A 15,600-nucleotide genomic window follows, 5' to 3' on the forward strand; every position below is an offset into this window, starting at 1 on the left:
AAAGTTATTAAAGCCAGTGCCAGCTCAGACTGCCTTGATTTAGATCTTGGCCATGAAGCTAATTAGTCAAATTTAATCAAGCTTTCTTTGGTATGAATTAAATTCACTATTTATTTAATGAAACGCAGGCACAGACGCTGTGCTAGGAAGTACACATTCTAACTGAAAACAAAAAGCCCACAAAAGTTATGAAAAAGTTCACACTATCAGAGAAGTTTAACAAACAAACTGTTCCACATAGTAACTGCAAGGGAAAATTACCTAGGCCCATTCTATTTAAACGCTAACACAAGACTTTTATAGAAAATGACGTCAGACATTACTTTTAAAGGATAAATGTGAATTCATGTGGTAGGTAAGGGTTGAATATCATTATAAGAATTTGACATGGCCTGAGACAGTTCTATACTGTTGGAGCTTAAGGAGAAGGTGGGAACTGACAGCTCATGATGCAGAGGGAAATGCTAAATTAAAACTCCTTTATGTGCTGTTTTGTCGACTATTTCATCTAAAGTCAACAGGAAACGGTTGGTACCCCTTCCCCACCAGTGCTAGAGATGGAGTTAGGGTACTGGGTATGTTAGACAAGCTCTCTACCCCTGAGCTACGTCATAGCACTCACTGGTAGAAATCTATTCTGGCAGATTAATAATCATGTCAATATTTTAAGATGGCTGGTTGGTGACAAATGGATCACCAAATACTTTGCTAGGGCCTGCAGATTCCACGCACAATCTCCATCAATCTCTACATCCAGACCCATGCTGAGTCACTCACTCTCCCTTCAGTCCCCCGAAACGTGAAATCTCTCCCAGTTCCGTTCTTTTATTTGTTTGCTTGGCTTTGTTTTAGCATTTGCACAACTGCTCCATTTTGTTTGATTACCATGTGTTTTCTCTTTTAAAGCTTAATGCCCACATATTATTTCTCTTAAGAGTACAGTTTTCTTTAGAAAAGCTTGTACTCACACTGATAGATGGATGCTTCTCATATGACTGGACAATGCTTGTTCTTGAAGTACTTATTACACCGGGACATCAAAAACTAATTGTATCATCCACCCTCCCTTTCTCACGTTGTTTTGAATTTTGTTGAGGGCAATCGAGTAGCATGAGATAGAGAAAATCAAATACCTATTTACTGATCCATTTAGTGATCTACTTAAAGCACACTTGTACTGCTTATTCACAAACATGAATTCACCTTGCTACTTAAAAGGAATGACCTGGAGAAATATCTGAAGTGGAACAGGTCATTGCCCTTAGCAACTTGACCACACAAGCTTAAAACTGTCAACTGTAACCTACGTCTTTCAAAACCAAAAGCCCCCAAGCTACCTGCCACATGGGCTCTATAAATCCTACTTGCTCAGCCCCTGTTTGTGGCTTAAGAGTATAAAATGAGAATACAAACTGGAATCAGAAACAGAGCATTTCAGGAGCTACCCTGGCTTTGGGCCACCACTCTCACTGGTATCGGATGCTCATGCCAGAGAGACTCCTGCAATAGATATGCTCACTTCTAGTTTGATAATTATGGTATCTGCAACGTACAGCACAATGTCTAGTATAAAAATAGTGTTCACAATGTTCATAAATGAATATTATCTATAGGCGGAGAGGCTGGCAGGAGGTCCATGATAAAGGCTGTATGTAAAAACCGATGAATGTGAAGAGAATAGGCAGCCGAGAAACATGAGCTAAGGGGTGAGTTACTAATTGTTAGAGGAGTAAAAGAAGCTGAAAAAACAACTATGAGTAGAGAACCAATAGACCCTGTTTCCTAGTGTCCCATCGAGCACTGGGCTGTTCTGTGGTTCTCCACCCTTACCTCGCCCATACAAGTCCATCACAATGGCTACCCCCACTTTCTGCCAAATGCTATGCACATTCCTCTCTGTTTCCACGTCTTGGACCAATCTTGTCAAAATTCTCCCATGCCTCACTCTATCAAGACTTCAGATATTTTCTTATTTTTTTTTAATAACTAAAACCCTATGCCAGTTCCTTGGTAATCTTTTCTGATTTATTTTTCCTCACAAAACTGATCAACATCATACAAACAATGTAATTTATTTTCTCAGCCTCTGTCACTACAAATATAAATTACTCAAAGAGTAAGGATATGTTTGTTAATTTAATTCATCAAATAAGGAATGATGAGCGAGGGGGCATAGTCTTCCTCGGAGATGAAGAAGCATCACACACACTCCTGTGGCTGCTGTGCAGACTTGTAGGTGAGCAGCTGCCAATACAGCAGTTCTATAGTTGTGCAGACAGAGTTCTCAAACACCTGTCCCTCAGAAAACTCTCGCTATTTATTTCTGATCTGATAGTCCACTTTATTCTACACTTCATTTCAGCTAACTGAAGACTACCGCTGTCCAAACAATCCTTCAAGAGCATTTTCAAAGCAACAGTATGCTTTTTTCCCCTGAGATTTAAATTTTATCCCCTAAGTTACAACCCCGAATTGCAAAAAGGAAAAAAAAGAAAAGTTTTAGGTCCTGAAAGAAAAACATATCAAAAAAGAATTTTACTTCCAGCATGCAACTATCACAGAGAAGTCACAATCTTTAAACTCAAACCCACACAACACAAAACCCTGAAAGAATATTGCATCAATTCTGACAAAAAAAAATGATAAGAGAATACTTTAGACAAAAGAGAAACATACTCGAGAGAAATTTTAATTCAAATAGAGAAAGAAAAAAACATTAACAAAAATCACTGTTATCAAAGCTTATATGAAAAAATATATGTATAAATTTGTGTTTCCTCACTGAACTGGTTTAAAAGAAAAATGCATAATTTAAAATTCTAAAATATTTTGACTAGGTTTTTAATAGATAGAAACATAACTTGAGGGACAACATTAATGAAAACTAGATAGGGATTGAATAAAATCATACCCAAAGTTTTTGTCTTTTAATTAAGGTAGTATTAATCTAAATTAAGTTGTTTTGGGTTATAATGTTAATTAGAATTACATTACAAGAAAATAACACTAAAACATACAGTTTTGCTTGAATCCTTGCGAGATGGCTCAGTCAGGAAAGAGCCTGCTGTGCAGGCATTAATGCCCAGGATTTGAATTCCCAGCACCCATGCTAGAAACTATGTGGCAGCCCTTGCCTGCAGTCTCAGTCCAGCTAAACTACCTAATCTGGGCTTCTGGTTCAGAGACCTGTGTCAAAAAACGGAGGTGATTGAGGAAGAACACTGCATGCACTGGGCCTTCAAACTTGTACCCATATACATGCACAAGTGCATGCGTGTGCACACATACATACACATGCACAAGTGCATGCGTGTGCACACATACAGACACATGCACAAGTGCATGCGTGTGCACACATACAGACACATGCACAAGTGCATGCGTGTGCACACATACAGACACATGCACAAGTGCATGCGTGTGCACACATACAGACACATGCACAAGTGCATGCGTGTGCACACATACAGACACATGTACAAGTGCGTGCGTGTGCACACATACAGACACATGCACACACACGGGGGGGGGACCAATAAGGGAATAAAAATGGCATATTTAAAAAATACTTGTTCAGACCAAGGCTGACACATTAGTAGAGTGAAGACTGGGAGATGGCACAGGTCTTAGAAATGACATCACAACCACCGACCTATGGAAACGATGGGCAATTATGAGACAGAGACACAGTCCTGTTTTTCCATATGGTAAGTTTTCCTTTACTGAGAAGAAAGACATGGACAATTAATATTTACCAGGGTACACATAGCTAGTCTCCAAGGTCATCTCAGAATTTGTAAAGCAGCAATGTTAACACTTACAAACCCGCTTAAAATTCATTCTCTTTCCATATAGTGCCTATGGAAACCCATTACATAAAACTGTAGGTCTTACAATTACAGATATGATGGCATAGGCTATAACTGCATGTATGAAGATGATCTTCTACTCAGACTTGCTCAGCATCAGAAGAAAACAGGAAAGAGTCATTTCAATCCATTCATTTGCCAGTCGGCATGAAGATGAATGCTATCTTTTCAGGTGGTTCTAACAGTTGAAATCTGTGTTTGATGTAGCAAATTACCTTTCCTAATTAAAATACATTTACAAGGGATTTTTACAGCACTGGCATTCATCATATTCTATAAGGTACCTTTATAGAAGATTATAGAGTCTAATGAGACTCTGAGATCAAGGACTTTGTCAGACAGCGAAAGTAGTAAAGTTTGCATGGGTCTTGAGGACCAAGGAGTTTACAGCAGATTTATTGACTGATCCTCTTGTGTTTGTTATCCTTAATGGTATTTACTTCACCCTGGTATTGCTAGAGTGGTGAAGTACCACACAGTGGTGTGACCAGAGTCGGTAGAAAAGTATGAATTTGCTTGTTGTATTTGAAGGAGTAATTACTTTTATTGCTGATTTATGAAAAATTTTGTTCTCAAACAATAACCTAAAATGCATGGTTGCTTTCTGGTTGTTCTTGATAATCAAAGAACATCCAAACCTTCAAACGGGATCAAAGTCATTGTTAAAAGAGGTAATCTCAGTGAAAGTACTAAGTGCAATAATTTTTTTTCCAACTCAACACTAAATATGACTGCTGATAAACAAGGAAATGCCTTGTTTTTTTTGTATGAACAAATAAGGTTCTTGGTGCACATTATTAGACAGTGAGAAGTGAAAATAAAAAGGATCTTTGATATCTTTCATTTTTGTATGTAGTTAAAAACTTTGAAATCTATTTCTTTAAAAGAAATTAATCTACAGTTTAACAAATCTGTCTTTGTTATTGGTTATTCCAGAAGTTTTTCTGACAGAAATTATTTAAGTCCGTAGACTTACTGGAAGAATAGGACTGATTTAACTACAGAGTGCATAGTTATATTTAAGAAGGGATTATCTATGCTTTTAGATGTGCACGTGAACATGTGTGTTTGTCTGTGCACTCATGTGGAGACCAGAGACAGACATTAGGATTCCTTTCCTCGATGGCTTATCCACATTCATTAAGTAAAGTACCTTTGAGACAGGGTCTTTCACTGAATCCAAAGCCTAGTTGCAGTTAAACAATACTGCCAAGTAAGCTTCTATAGCCTTCTGCTTCCACCCACTCCCACTTGAGTTACTGTTGCACACAACACACCTGGCTTTTACAGTGCAAACTCAAGCTCTCGTGATGCACAGCAAACACTTTACCCTCTGAGTGATCTGTTTCTTTTGCTTTGTTTTCTAGTGATAGTGCCTCACTATTTAAGCCCCTTACACGTGCGCCATTATGCAATGCAGTTGTGTTGAGTTTACTTTAGATAATAATATACTCTCAGCACAAATAACTTACAATATTATCTTTATTATACTTTTAAAGCATCTTTAAAAGTCATCAAATAAAGGACTTCTGGGCATGGTGGCACACACCTTTAATTCGAGCACTTGGGGAGCAGAGGCAGGTGTATCTCTGTGAGTTTGACTTCAGTTTGGTCTACATAGTAAGTTCAGGCCAGCCAGAGTCACAGAGAGACCCCAGTCTCTCTCTCTCTCCCTCTTCTCTTCTCTTCTCTTCTCTTCTCTTCTCTTCTCTTCTCTTCTCTTCTCCTCTCCTCTCCTCTCCTCTCCTCTCCTCTCCTCTCTCCCTCCCTCCCTCCCTCCCTCCCTCCCTCCCTCCCTCCCTCCCTCCCTCCCTCCCTCCCTCCTTCCCTCTCTGTCTACATTTCTACTATGACATTTTAAAGGAGACTCTAAAATACCAGTTATGAATAAAAACAAAACAAAACAAAACAAAAAGCAGATGGGAGTGATGGAGAACTAGTGATGGAAAGACAGACAAGGAAAACAAATGCTAACACAGTAGATATAATTCCTACAGAAACACCAATTACTGTTCTTTTCAACAGATAAAGACTGGCAGAATGGATAAATAAACCCGACCCAATTATACACTATCCATTACATATATATATATACATATGCATATACATACATATATGTATATATATGCATATATGTGTATAAAGTACCAGGATACCAATATCAAAAGTAAAAGTAGACAAAACATACCATTTAAACTAAAGCAAAAAATGAACTAACATAACTTTCCTAGTATCAGACGAAATGTGTTTTACAATTTAGAAGAGATACAGAGAGCCTGACCAGTCCAGGCCAGACCAAGAATAGTGGTGCATGCCTATAATCTCACTGGGAAGGGGTAATCATGAGCACCTGGAGTTCAAGACCAGCCTCAGCTACACAATTTGTTAAATGCCTGACTGGATTACACAAACTCTAATGCAAAATAACTCACACAAAGAACAAAAGCAAGAAATATAGGCATAACATATATATATATGAAATATGCACTATATATATATATATGTGTACACACACACACACACCGAACTCATAGAGATCCACATGCTTTTGCCTCCCAAGTGTTGGGATTAAGCGCACAAGGCACCATATCCAGCTACTGGCACATTTTTGATTCAAACACAGAAACAGCAACCAAAAGAGCTGGACAGAATGTATTTGTATTGCAAGAATTTTTAATCAAGACAAAGATATTTTTAAGAATAAAAATGTCAGGAAGACAAAGCTATTAGGTAAAATTACAAACCTAACAAAAACGTCCTAGAACTTACAGAACTGAGGAGAAAAATAGACAGATTACCAATATTTGGAGACTTGGCTAATCTCCTTTCAATAATGAATGCTATAACTAAGCAGAAAATCAACAGAGAAACAGAAGATAGGAGGAGTATAATAAACCAATTAGGCATATTGAATATATAGAATACTCTGTTCATAAAAAAGTATAAAATCATTTGTCACAATTAGCTTCACTTGTCAACTTCACTTGAGGTGACTTCAATTGCCTCCATCAGACTGGCCCACATGGGCATGTCTGTGGGCCATTTCCTTGATCGCTAGTTGATGCAGAGGGGTCCAGTCCAGTGTGATAGCGCCATCCTTAGACAGATGTGCCAGCACTGTATAAGAAAAGTAGCTGAGAAAACCAGGGAAAACTAGTCAAGGGAAGCAAGCTAGCAAGCAATACTCTACCATGGTCTCTTTTCCAGTTCTTACCTTGAGGTTCTGCTTGACTTCCCTGGAAGATGGATCGTAAAGTGTAAGATCAAACTGATTTTAGTCGTGGTGTTGATCATAACAACAGAAACCTAACATGATACCATTCTTCCCAAATGAATATGGACATTCATACATATGTGAAAATTTAATAATATCTGCAAATAACCAATAGGCCAAATAAACTATCTTGAGAAAAACAGGAACACTTTGCTTTAAGGAGAAGGATTTAAAAAATTAATAAAATAAAATTCAGATCAAGCATTAGGAAAGAGTAAAGAAAAGAAGTTAAATTCAGAATATAAAAGTGTGAAACACAAGGGGAAATGATCCAAGAGGGTAATCTGGAAACTCTTTAGCTATACATAAATTACTAAAATCACGAATAGCTTGAGGGGCTGGAGAGATGGCCACGAGGCTAAGAACATTGTTGCTCTTGCAAAGTCCCCAGCTGCAGTACCAGTACCTACAAAGCAGCACACAATCATGTGTAATTTTGGTTCCATGACATATGACATGCACTTGTCTCTGAGGGCACCAGGCACACAGGTAGAGCACACACTTATACTCAGGCAAAACACAACCCAAACAAAATAGAATAAATAAACCTAAACCAAAAATTTTAAAAAGAGTAACGTGAACATTGTCAACAGTAATGAAACAAGAGGTATTCCTTGCTTCTTTAAAATTTTCTATACTATATCATAAACTACTGCATCTTAATTACACAAAAGTAAGACTACTGTTTTGTTTATTATTATGGAGATAAAGTATTGATACATAGCCTAGAATAGCTTTAAACACAAAACACTCTTAACTTACAGAGTACTATGATAATAGGTATGCACCATTACACTGAACAGCTGCAAATTGATTTAATATCAATTAAAAGACTAAATAGTGAATACTAACACTTTCTACCCCATCCATCTTTATTTTCTGTGTCCCAAGAGACAACTATTCTCATCTATTTTGCCTTTTCATCTAGTATTAATCTTATAATTGTTCTTGATCTTCTGTTTCTTTTTTCATTTATCAGTTTTAATCAACAACGGCTGTTTACAATTATGGATCAATACATGTCCTGCACCCATAGCTCACAGTTCTTAAATATGTTAAATTTGGAGTTTATGAGTGTCTGTAGTTCAAGTAATGGTAACTTTTAAACAGTGAAGATCAAGAAATGAACTAGAACAGTGACTTTATTTTCCTTGGAGTTAATTAAGTACATCACTTTCCATATTCCTAATTTATGTACATTAGAATTTTTATGTATTTTTCAACATCAATGGTAGTTGTATATAACTATATTTTTCTTGATATGAATATTTCTTGACATAAATATAGATATTTATATGTAAACAATAGAATATGTGTATATATATATATGCCCACTGGTTTATAAAAACTCTTCTGAAATGTCTTGCTTATGGGTATGATATTAAATAGGTTTGTTTGGCATATTAAATACAGACACATTTTGGCCTTTTCCTGAATGGTGTATATTGTTCAATTTCTTGTGTACTTTTCTTTTTTGATTAACTTGAACATTTCTATGAATGGTGCCCAGTAGTTTCTTAGAAAACAAAAGAAATATGTGTTTTGAAGTGGGGAGAGGATAGTCTTCTCTATATGATATTACTACATAGTTTGTAGTAATTAATGTTTGAAGAACATGATTCATTGCTACTATTTTACTTCTCAAATGTTAACTACCCCTTTCTGTGACCTTCAAGAAGTCCCTGAAAGTTCTTTATTACTGGTATGCTGAAATATTTTCCTTTATGTATTTTTTCATTGATTGAGTCATCCTTAGTGAATATCCTCAAGGCAGAGGTCATATTCTCCTAGCTCTGAAGAAGTTCAAAGTGTTCTATGATTAGTTCTTATTGACATTTTAGTTGTTTTTCTCTTTCCTCCCTTTAGTGTGCATGTTTTTCTTTCTCTTGAGATTCATATGTACAATGTGATAAGCCTCACTGAGGACTCTTAGGTTATTTTGAGTTTTTGATTTTAATTCTTTGCTTATTCAATTTCTCGGGAGTGCTCTATAATTATTTTTAGTCTGTTTTATTTTCTATTTTTGTATTTATTTGCTATATTTTTAATTTAAAATATCTGACTTTTTACAATACAAGTGTTATGTAGCAATTATTTTTATTTAACATCTACAATATTTTCTAGTAATTCTTTGAGAATATTAACTACAGACTATTTTCCTCTAGCTGGGTTTAATTTTTTTCTGTTTCTTTTGTATTTCATATTTTGGTTACTTTCATTTTTATTTTCCTCATGATTCTATTAAATAATTTTTGGTTCTTTTTATTAATGTTGAAAGTTTTCCTTAAATTATTGGTCAACTCTAGAGTTGACTATTGAAAACTCATTCATATTGAGAATGAAGTACCAAAAGGAACTCAATGAGGAAGAAGTCACTGCTGTTGTACATTGCTAAGAATTAATCTGGCTAATCTGGTATCAATCAGAAGGTCTAAGGTATAAATTTAAGCAAGGATATAAAACATTTGTACCCTACTATTAAACACTGATGAAGGAAAATGGAAGAAGACATAAATAAATGGAGCAATATATATCATCATGGATCAAAGGAAGCTATACTGTGAAAATGTTTATACAACCAATGTGATACACACATTCAACAAATCATTGTTAAAATAACAGTATCATTTTCCTTCACAGATCTAGATAAAGCAGTCTTAAACACTGCATGGAATCAGAGAAGACCCAAAACAGATAAAAACAAACAAGCAAACAAAAAATAAAACTGGAAGTATGACACTTGATTTCAAGATAATAAGTTTTATTTAAAAAATGGCCCTCTTCTGGTGTGTGGGAAGCAGAATGTTGTACACATAATAAATAAATAAATTTTAAATAAATTAAAAAAAAAGAATTTCAAAATATGTTGTAGATTTGGTTGGGTTGTGAGGAAACTAATATGCGTGTCAGTAACAATGGCCTCGCTCTGTCAGTTTCTGGTATAAAACCTCAAATAGTGAAGGTGGTGGCACAGCCCCAGAAGTCCAGAACTTATGAAACAGAGGATGGTGAGTTTTAGGAAAGCCTAGGCAATGTAAGGAGATCAAAGCCAGCCTGGGCTCTATAGTGAGACCCTGTCTCAAAACGAGGGAAACAGAAACACCACAGAAATCGAATCCAAAAGCAAACAAAATATTCACGGGCAAAAATAGAAGATCTGGGTTGGGATCTTGACTCTGCCCATCTTTGTAACCCCGAGGAAGCATCTGCTCGAGTCTGCACCAGTTTCCTAGACTGGCAAATGTACCTGATGCTGCCTTCCTTAAAGGGCAAGCCCCAGTTTCATGCTGAGTCAACACATGACTGTTGGGACTAATGAGTCCTGACCTTCAGCTACTCTTCCCTCCTAGAACCTTCTAATTAAAGTTACTAGAAGCTGTGCCTAGCTTAGAGGATCAGAGGATGGGATTTTCACCTGTTGGCCATTGTATTTAAGCCTACATGGTGCTAATAAAGGTATCAGTGTTAAAAAAAAATAAGTTTTAAATAGAGAAAGATTGACTAATAAGATAGGAAATCCTGGAAATAAACTCAAGTATTTATAATCAATTGTTTTTCAACAAAGGTTTCAAGTATAAACAGTGAAGAAGAAAATGTTTTCAATAAGTGGCCTTGGATGGTCACACAGACAAGACTAAAAGTGAACTTTTTATCTTATGCCATGTATAAAGTAAACAACAATTGGGTAAGAGTTCTAAACATAATATGTGATACAATGATGTCACATAGTCTGTAACATTGCTCTAGAAAGCTATTTCTTACAACTCCAAACCCACAAGTAACAGTAGGAAAACAGAGAGAAAGGGGTGTATCAATTAAAAAAAAAAAAACCTGTGACAAAGTAGTCAATAACCTCTGGACCAGGATACATACCACTATACCACCATAGAGGTGGAAAACAGGGTAGTATTCCAAATATACAAGTAACTAATATGGCTCAAGGAAAAAAAAAGAAAATTAAAAATAATCACAGCATCTAAAATTGTATTTCTCATAAGAGAACATGGGAATGGCAAACAAATAAATAAAATATAATAAAAATCTGATAATTACCAATAAATTACAAGTAAAAACAAAATGGGATACCATCCCATGTCCATCAAGATGACTATTAAGAGTTAGTTTCCCTATGGCGGTTTCTCAGAAAATTGGGAATCAATTCAGAAAGATGGGAAACAATCTACCTCAAGATCCAACATTACCACTCCTGCTTAACTATACCACAAGGTCTCTTGATCAACTACATTCACAGCAGCTTTACCCTTAACAGCCAGAAACTGGAAAAAACTAGATGTCCCTCAACCAAAGAACAGATAACATTTACACAATAGAGTATTACTTAGTTGTTAAAAACAATGACATCAGGATTTGCTGGCAAATGGATTGAACTAGGGAACTAGAAAAGATCCTGACTGAGACAGCCCAAATCCATCAAGATAAACATATGTTCTCACTCATAAGGGGATATTAGCTGTAAAGTAAAGAGAACCATGCTACAACCCACAGACCCAGAGAAGCTAAGGAACAGCTCAGTGGGGGAGAGGGGAAATGCATGAATCCTATTGTGAAGGGAAATAGAATGGACATTGCCAATAGAAGGGGGCAGCCTGGAAAAGCAAACAGGGATGAGAGCAGAAGGGATCAGGGAGGATAAAGGGAGAGAATACTGGAAGAGAAAATTAATCTGGGGCATCTCTGGGATGTGCTAGGAACCTAGAGCAATGGAAACTCACAAAAATCTATGAGCCTGACCCTAGCTAAGATTTCTAGCAAAGGGATCTGTACCTGAACCAGCCATCTCCTGTAACCAGGAAAGATTTCCAGGGAAGGGACAGGGACACCAACCCAGCCACAAACTCTTCAATCTACAATTAGTCCTGTCTACAAGACGTGCTAAGGTAAAGGTGAAACAGAAATTGTGGAAGTGATTGACCAACTAATGACTGGCACAGTTGGAGACCCATACCCTGAGAAGGAGCTCACCTCTGAGGGCCAGGACCCAGAGGCAGGATACCCAAGAGACCTAGGATACAATCAAAACAAAACAAAAAATAAACAAAAAAGAAAAATCAATGAAATTATTGCTAATGATATTCTGCTATACTCATAGATTGGTGCCTAGCCCAACTGTCATCAGTAAGGCTGTGCCCAGCAACTGATGGAAATAAATGCAGAAACCCACGGCCAAACATTAGATGGATCTTGAGAAAGTGTGCAGAAATGGGGAAGAAAGGATTGTAGGAACCAGTGGTGTTAAGGACACCACGAGAAAACCCACAGAATCAATAACCTGGGCTCATAGGGGCTCACTGAGACTCAACCAACAACCAGGGAGCCTTCAGGGATTGACTTAGGCCCTCTGTATTTATGTTCTAGTTGTGTAACTTGTCTTCATGTGAGACTCCTAACAATGAGAGGAGGGGCTTTCTCTGTGTTTCCTGCTTTTTGGGGTTCATTCTTCCTATTGGATTGCCTCATCAGTCTTAACAGAAGAGGAGGTACCTAGTCTCACTGCAACTTGATATTCATAGGGATGCAGCCTGTATCTGAAGAGAAAGAGTGGAGGTGTGGATGGGGATGGGAGAGGCGCTAGAAGAGGAGAGGGAGGGGAAACTCATTGGGATGTATGACACAAACAAAACAAAACAAAAAGATCCTAAAAAAGTAGAAAAAAGAAAAATGAAAAAAAAAAAAAGACCTTGTATGATCTACCTACTTGTGACTCAACACACATTGAACATTGACAACACGACATCCAAGGTGTGGTCTTCTAAACACAGGCTCTGTGAACAGAAGCACTAATGAATCTGAAATTCCATGTAGCACTGATCTGTGGCTGAATAAAGCTTTTAATTGTTTCTGTGCTGGCTAATTTTGTCAACTTGACACAAACTGGAGCCATCTGGGAAGGAGGAAAGTTAATTGAGAGACTGCTCCCATAAGATTGACTGTAGTCAAGTCTGTGGGTGCACATTTGTTTTCATTAATGATTGACATGGGAGGATACAGTTCATTATGGGTGTTGCCATTTCTGTGGAAGTGGTCTTGGTAGTGGAAGTGGGCTTGGAAGCAAGCTATGGCAAACAAATCAGTATGTAACTTTCCCCAAGGGACTTTGCCTCTGCTTGTGCTTGTGTTCCTGCCCTTACTTCCCTCAGTGATATTCTATGATCAGGATGTGTAAGCCAGATAAACCCTTTCTTTCCCCAAGTTGCTTTTTGTCAGTGCTTTATCACAGCTAGTAAAACAAAATGAGGACAGTCCCTTTTTACATCTGTACGTTGATGCCCAGACATGTAATAAGGATGAAGATTGATTCAATAAAACAATATGTACATTTTGATGACCTATGCTCCATTATCAGATTGAAAAAAATCTATAGCTTATATTAATGTGAACTACCACAATCAAAGTGATAAAATTGTCCCTAGAAAGGTCATTTTCAAAATAACAAAAGTTGGCAAAAATTTGGAGAAAATGAAATTTACATTGTTCTACTTTCTGTAGTGGGAATGTTATAAGAGATTTCCTCAAAAATAATAAGGAAAAAAATTATGAAAAAATGCTTAAAAATACCTTAAAGATAGAACTGTCATATCATCTACCAGTCTTACTAAAAAATATGTTAAAGAACTGAGAACAGTTAAGTTGAGGAAAAATTGGTGCCCTCCTATACATTTCAGCATTATTTATACAGGCGAGATATTTAAGAAATCTCAGTGTACATCAATGAATTACTGACTCAGAAAATGTGCTAGAGATAGAGAATGGAATATTATATTTCCTTACAATGCAAAGATTCTAGCATTTATGACAACATGAATGGATCAGGAAAGACATGACAAGAAGCAGGAAATAACAGTTTTATCCCACTCACATCTGGAATCTCATGGGAACAGTGGGAAATGGTTACCAGTGACTAAGTGAAAGTCAGAAGCAAGAGAATAAGGAAAAGAATGTTAGTTCAAGAGTTCAAAGCTCCACTTAGACTGGAAGCTTAAGTGTCAGTGCTGTATTATACTGACCATCATTAATACAGTTTTTCATTTATATTTAAATTGCTAAGAAATTTTGAATATTCTTTCTCTAAAAATATTAACTAATGAGCTCAAAGCATGTCAATTGGCTAGATTTAGTAATTCTACAATGTATACACAAATAAAATCATGGTATACTCCATAAATATACAGAATTATTTGTCAACTAAAAATTGAACAATCCTAAATATTTTATAATTAAATCTAACTGTACTTTTAAATTTGTCTATTTTTAAATGCATTATCTACAATGAAGCACAAAGTATTTAAGACATTTCCATGGAGTTTTGCAAGTTAAATATGTTTTGCATCCCACTTACATGAAAATGCATTAGGACTGAAGTACTCTGGATAAGAAGGCATATTAAAATTCGAACTTTAAATAGCACTGATTCACATAACTATAGTACAAGTAAGGATTTTTGAGATGTCAAGAATTAAGTTTTCATATTTTGCAGAATTTAGAATAGCATTTGAGTAAATTCCTCAGAAGATAAAATAAAAATTGTTAACAGTTAATTACTTTAATGTGAAATGGAATGAAAACCTAAATAAGCTCCCAAGTGGTCAAATATTAAAATCTATTACTTAAGCCTAATGCTTTAAAATGAATTCTTTTATATACCTCTACCTAGATCAATCTACATACTTAATCAATACGATATATATATATATATATAAATGGCATTTGGTGTTTTCAATTTAAATTCACCAAAATGCATTTGTTCTTTTAAAAATTCAAACTAAACAGTCATAGCTATTACACACAGGAAAACATAATATCTAGGGAACCATATCTAAGTTACAGGTCTCATGTGATATGTTTAAAAAGAAGTCTTAATAAATGAAGAAGGAATTGGGTTCCAGTCTGTTATCAATATTTTTGAAACTAGGTAAATTCTTTAATTTTTCTGTGCCACCTATTCACTGGCAACCACCACACCCCACTTTGTGATGCTGGGAGTCTTACTTAGGCATGCTAGATAAGAGCTGTACTATGAGCCACATTCTTGGCTACTAAGGGACTAAAAGGTTAGTTAGCTCAAGTAAATCATTTTTACATAAAGAGATTTCCTAATTGACAATTCAAACACCATCTGTAGTATTAAAGTTCAGTCACTAACAGCTAGCAACAACTTTTTCTTTACAGACTGAGCATGAATAGCGAAGGCAGGGAAAGGACAGAGACTGAGTGAGGCTTAGTGGTATTTCCTTTTATCCTATTAAACAGACTTATAGAATGGGTGTCAAAGGAAAGATATACTTTTTAATAGGCAAAGTGAGAAGGATACTACATGAGAATGAAAACCACAAAACGAACGAAGAGGGGCTATGCAGGCCAGTGTGAAGAGCAGCAGAGTGGTCTAACTTGACAGGCCATAGGCTAAACACAAACAGAAGTCTACGGACGGCAACAAAA

At 36.3% G+C, this 15,600-nt stretch overlaps 1 protein-coding gene across 13 annotated transcripts in view; it reads right to left on the reverse strand.

Annotated features, from left to right (window-relative positions):
• Mbd5 (methyl-CpG binding domain protein 5) overlaps positions 1 to 15,600 on the reverse strand; it is a 297,548-nt gene that overhangs the window by 186,850 nt on the left and 95,098 nt on the right. For 2 of the 13 annotated variants that reach the window (XM_075985273.1, XM_075985275.1), the window contains one exon: positions 7,084 to 7,105. The exons of the other annotated variants lie outside the window; for them this stretch is intronic. The gene's annotated coding sequence lies outside the window, so the exon portion shown is untranslated. The remainder of the gene's footprint in view (positions 1 to 7,083; positions 7,106 to 15,600) is intronic. 13 annotated transcript variants of the gene reach the window in all.

This window comes from Microtus pennsylvanicus, chromosome 9, assembly GCF_037038515.1.
Source record: "Microtus pennsylvanicus isolate mMicPen1 chromosome 9, mMicPen1.hap1, whole genome shotgun sequence".
NCBI lineage: Eukaryota > Metazoa > Chordata > Mammalia > Rodentia > Cricetidae > Microtus > Microtus pennsylvanicus.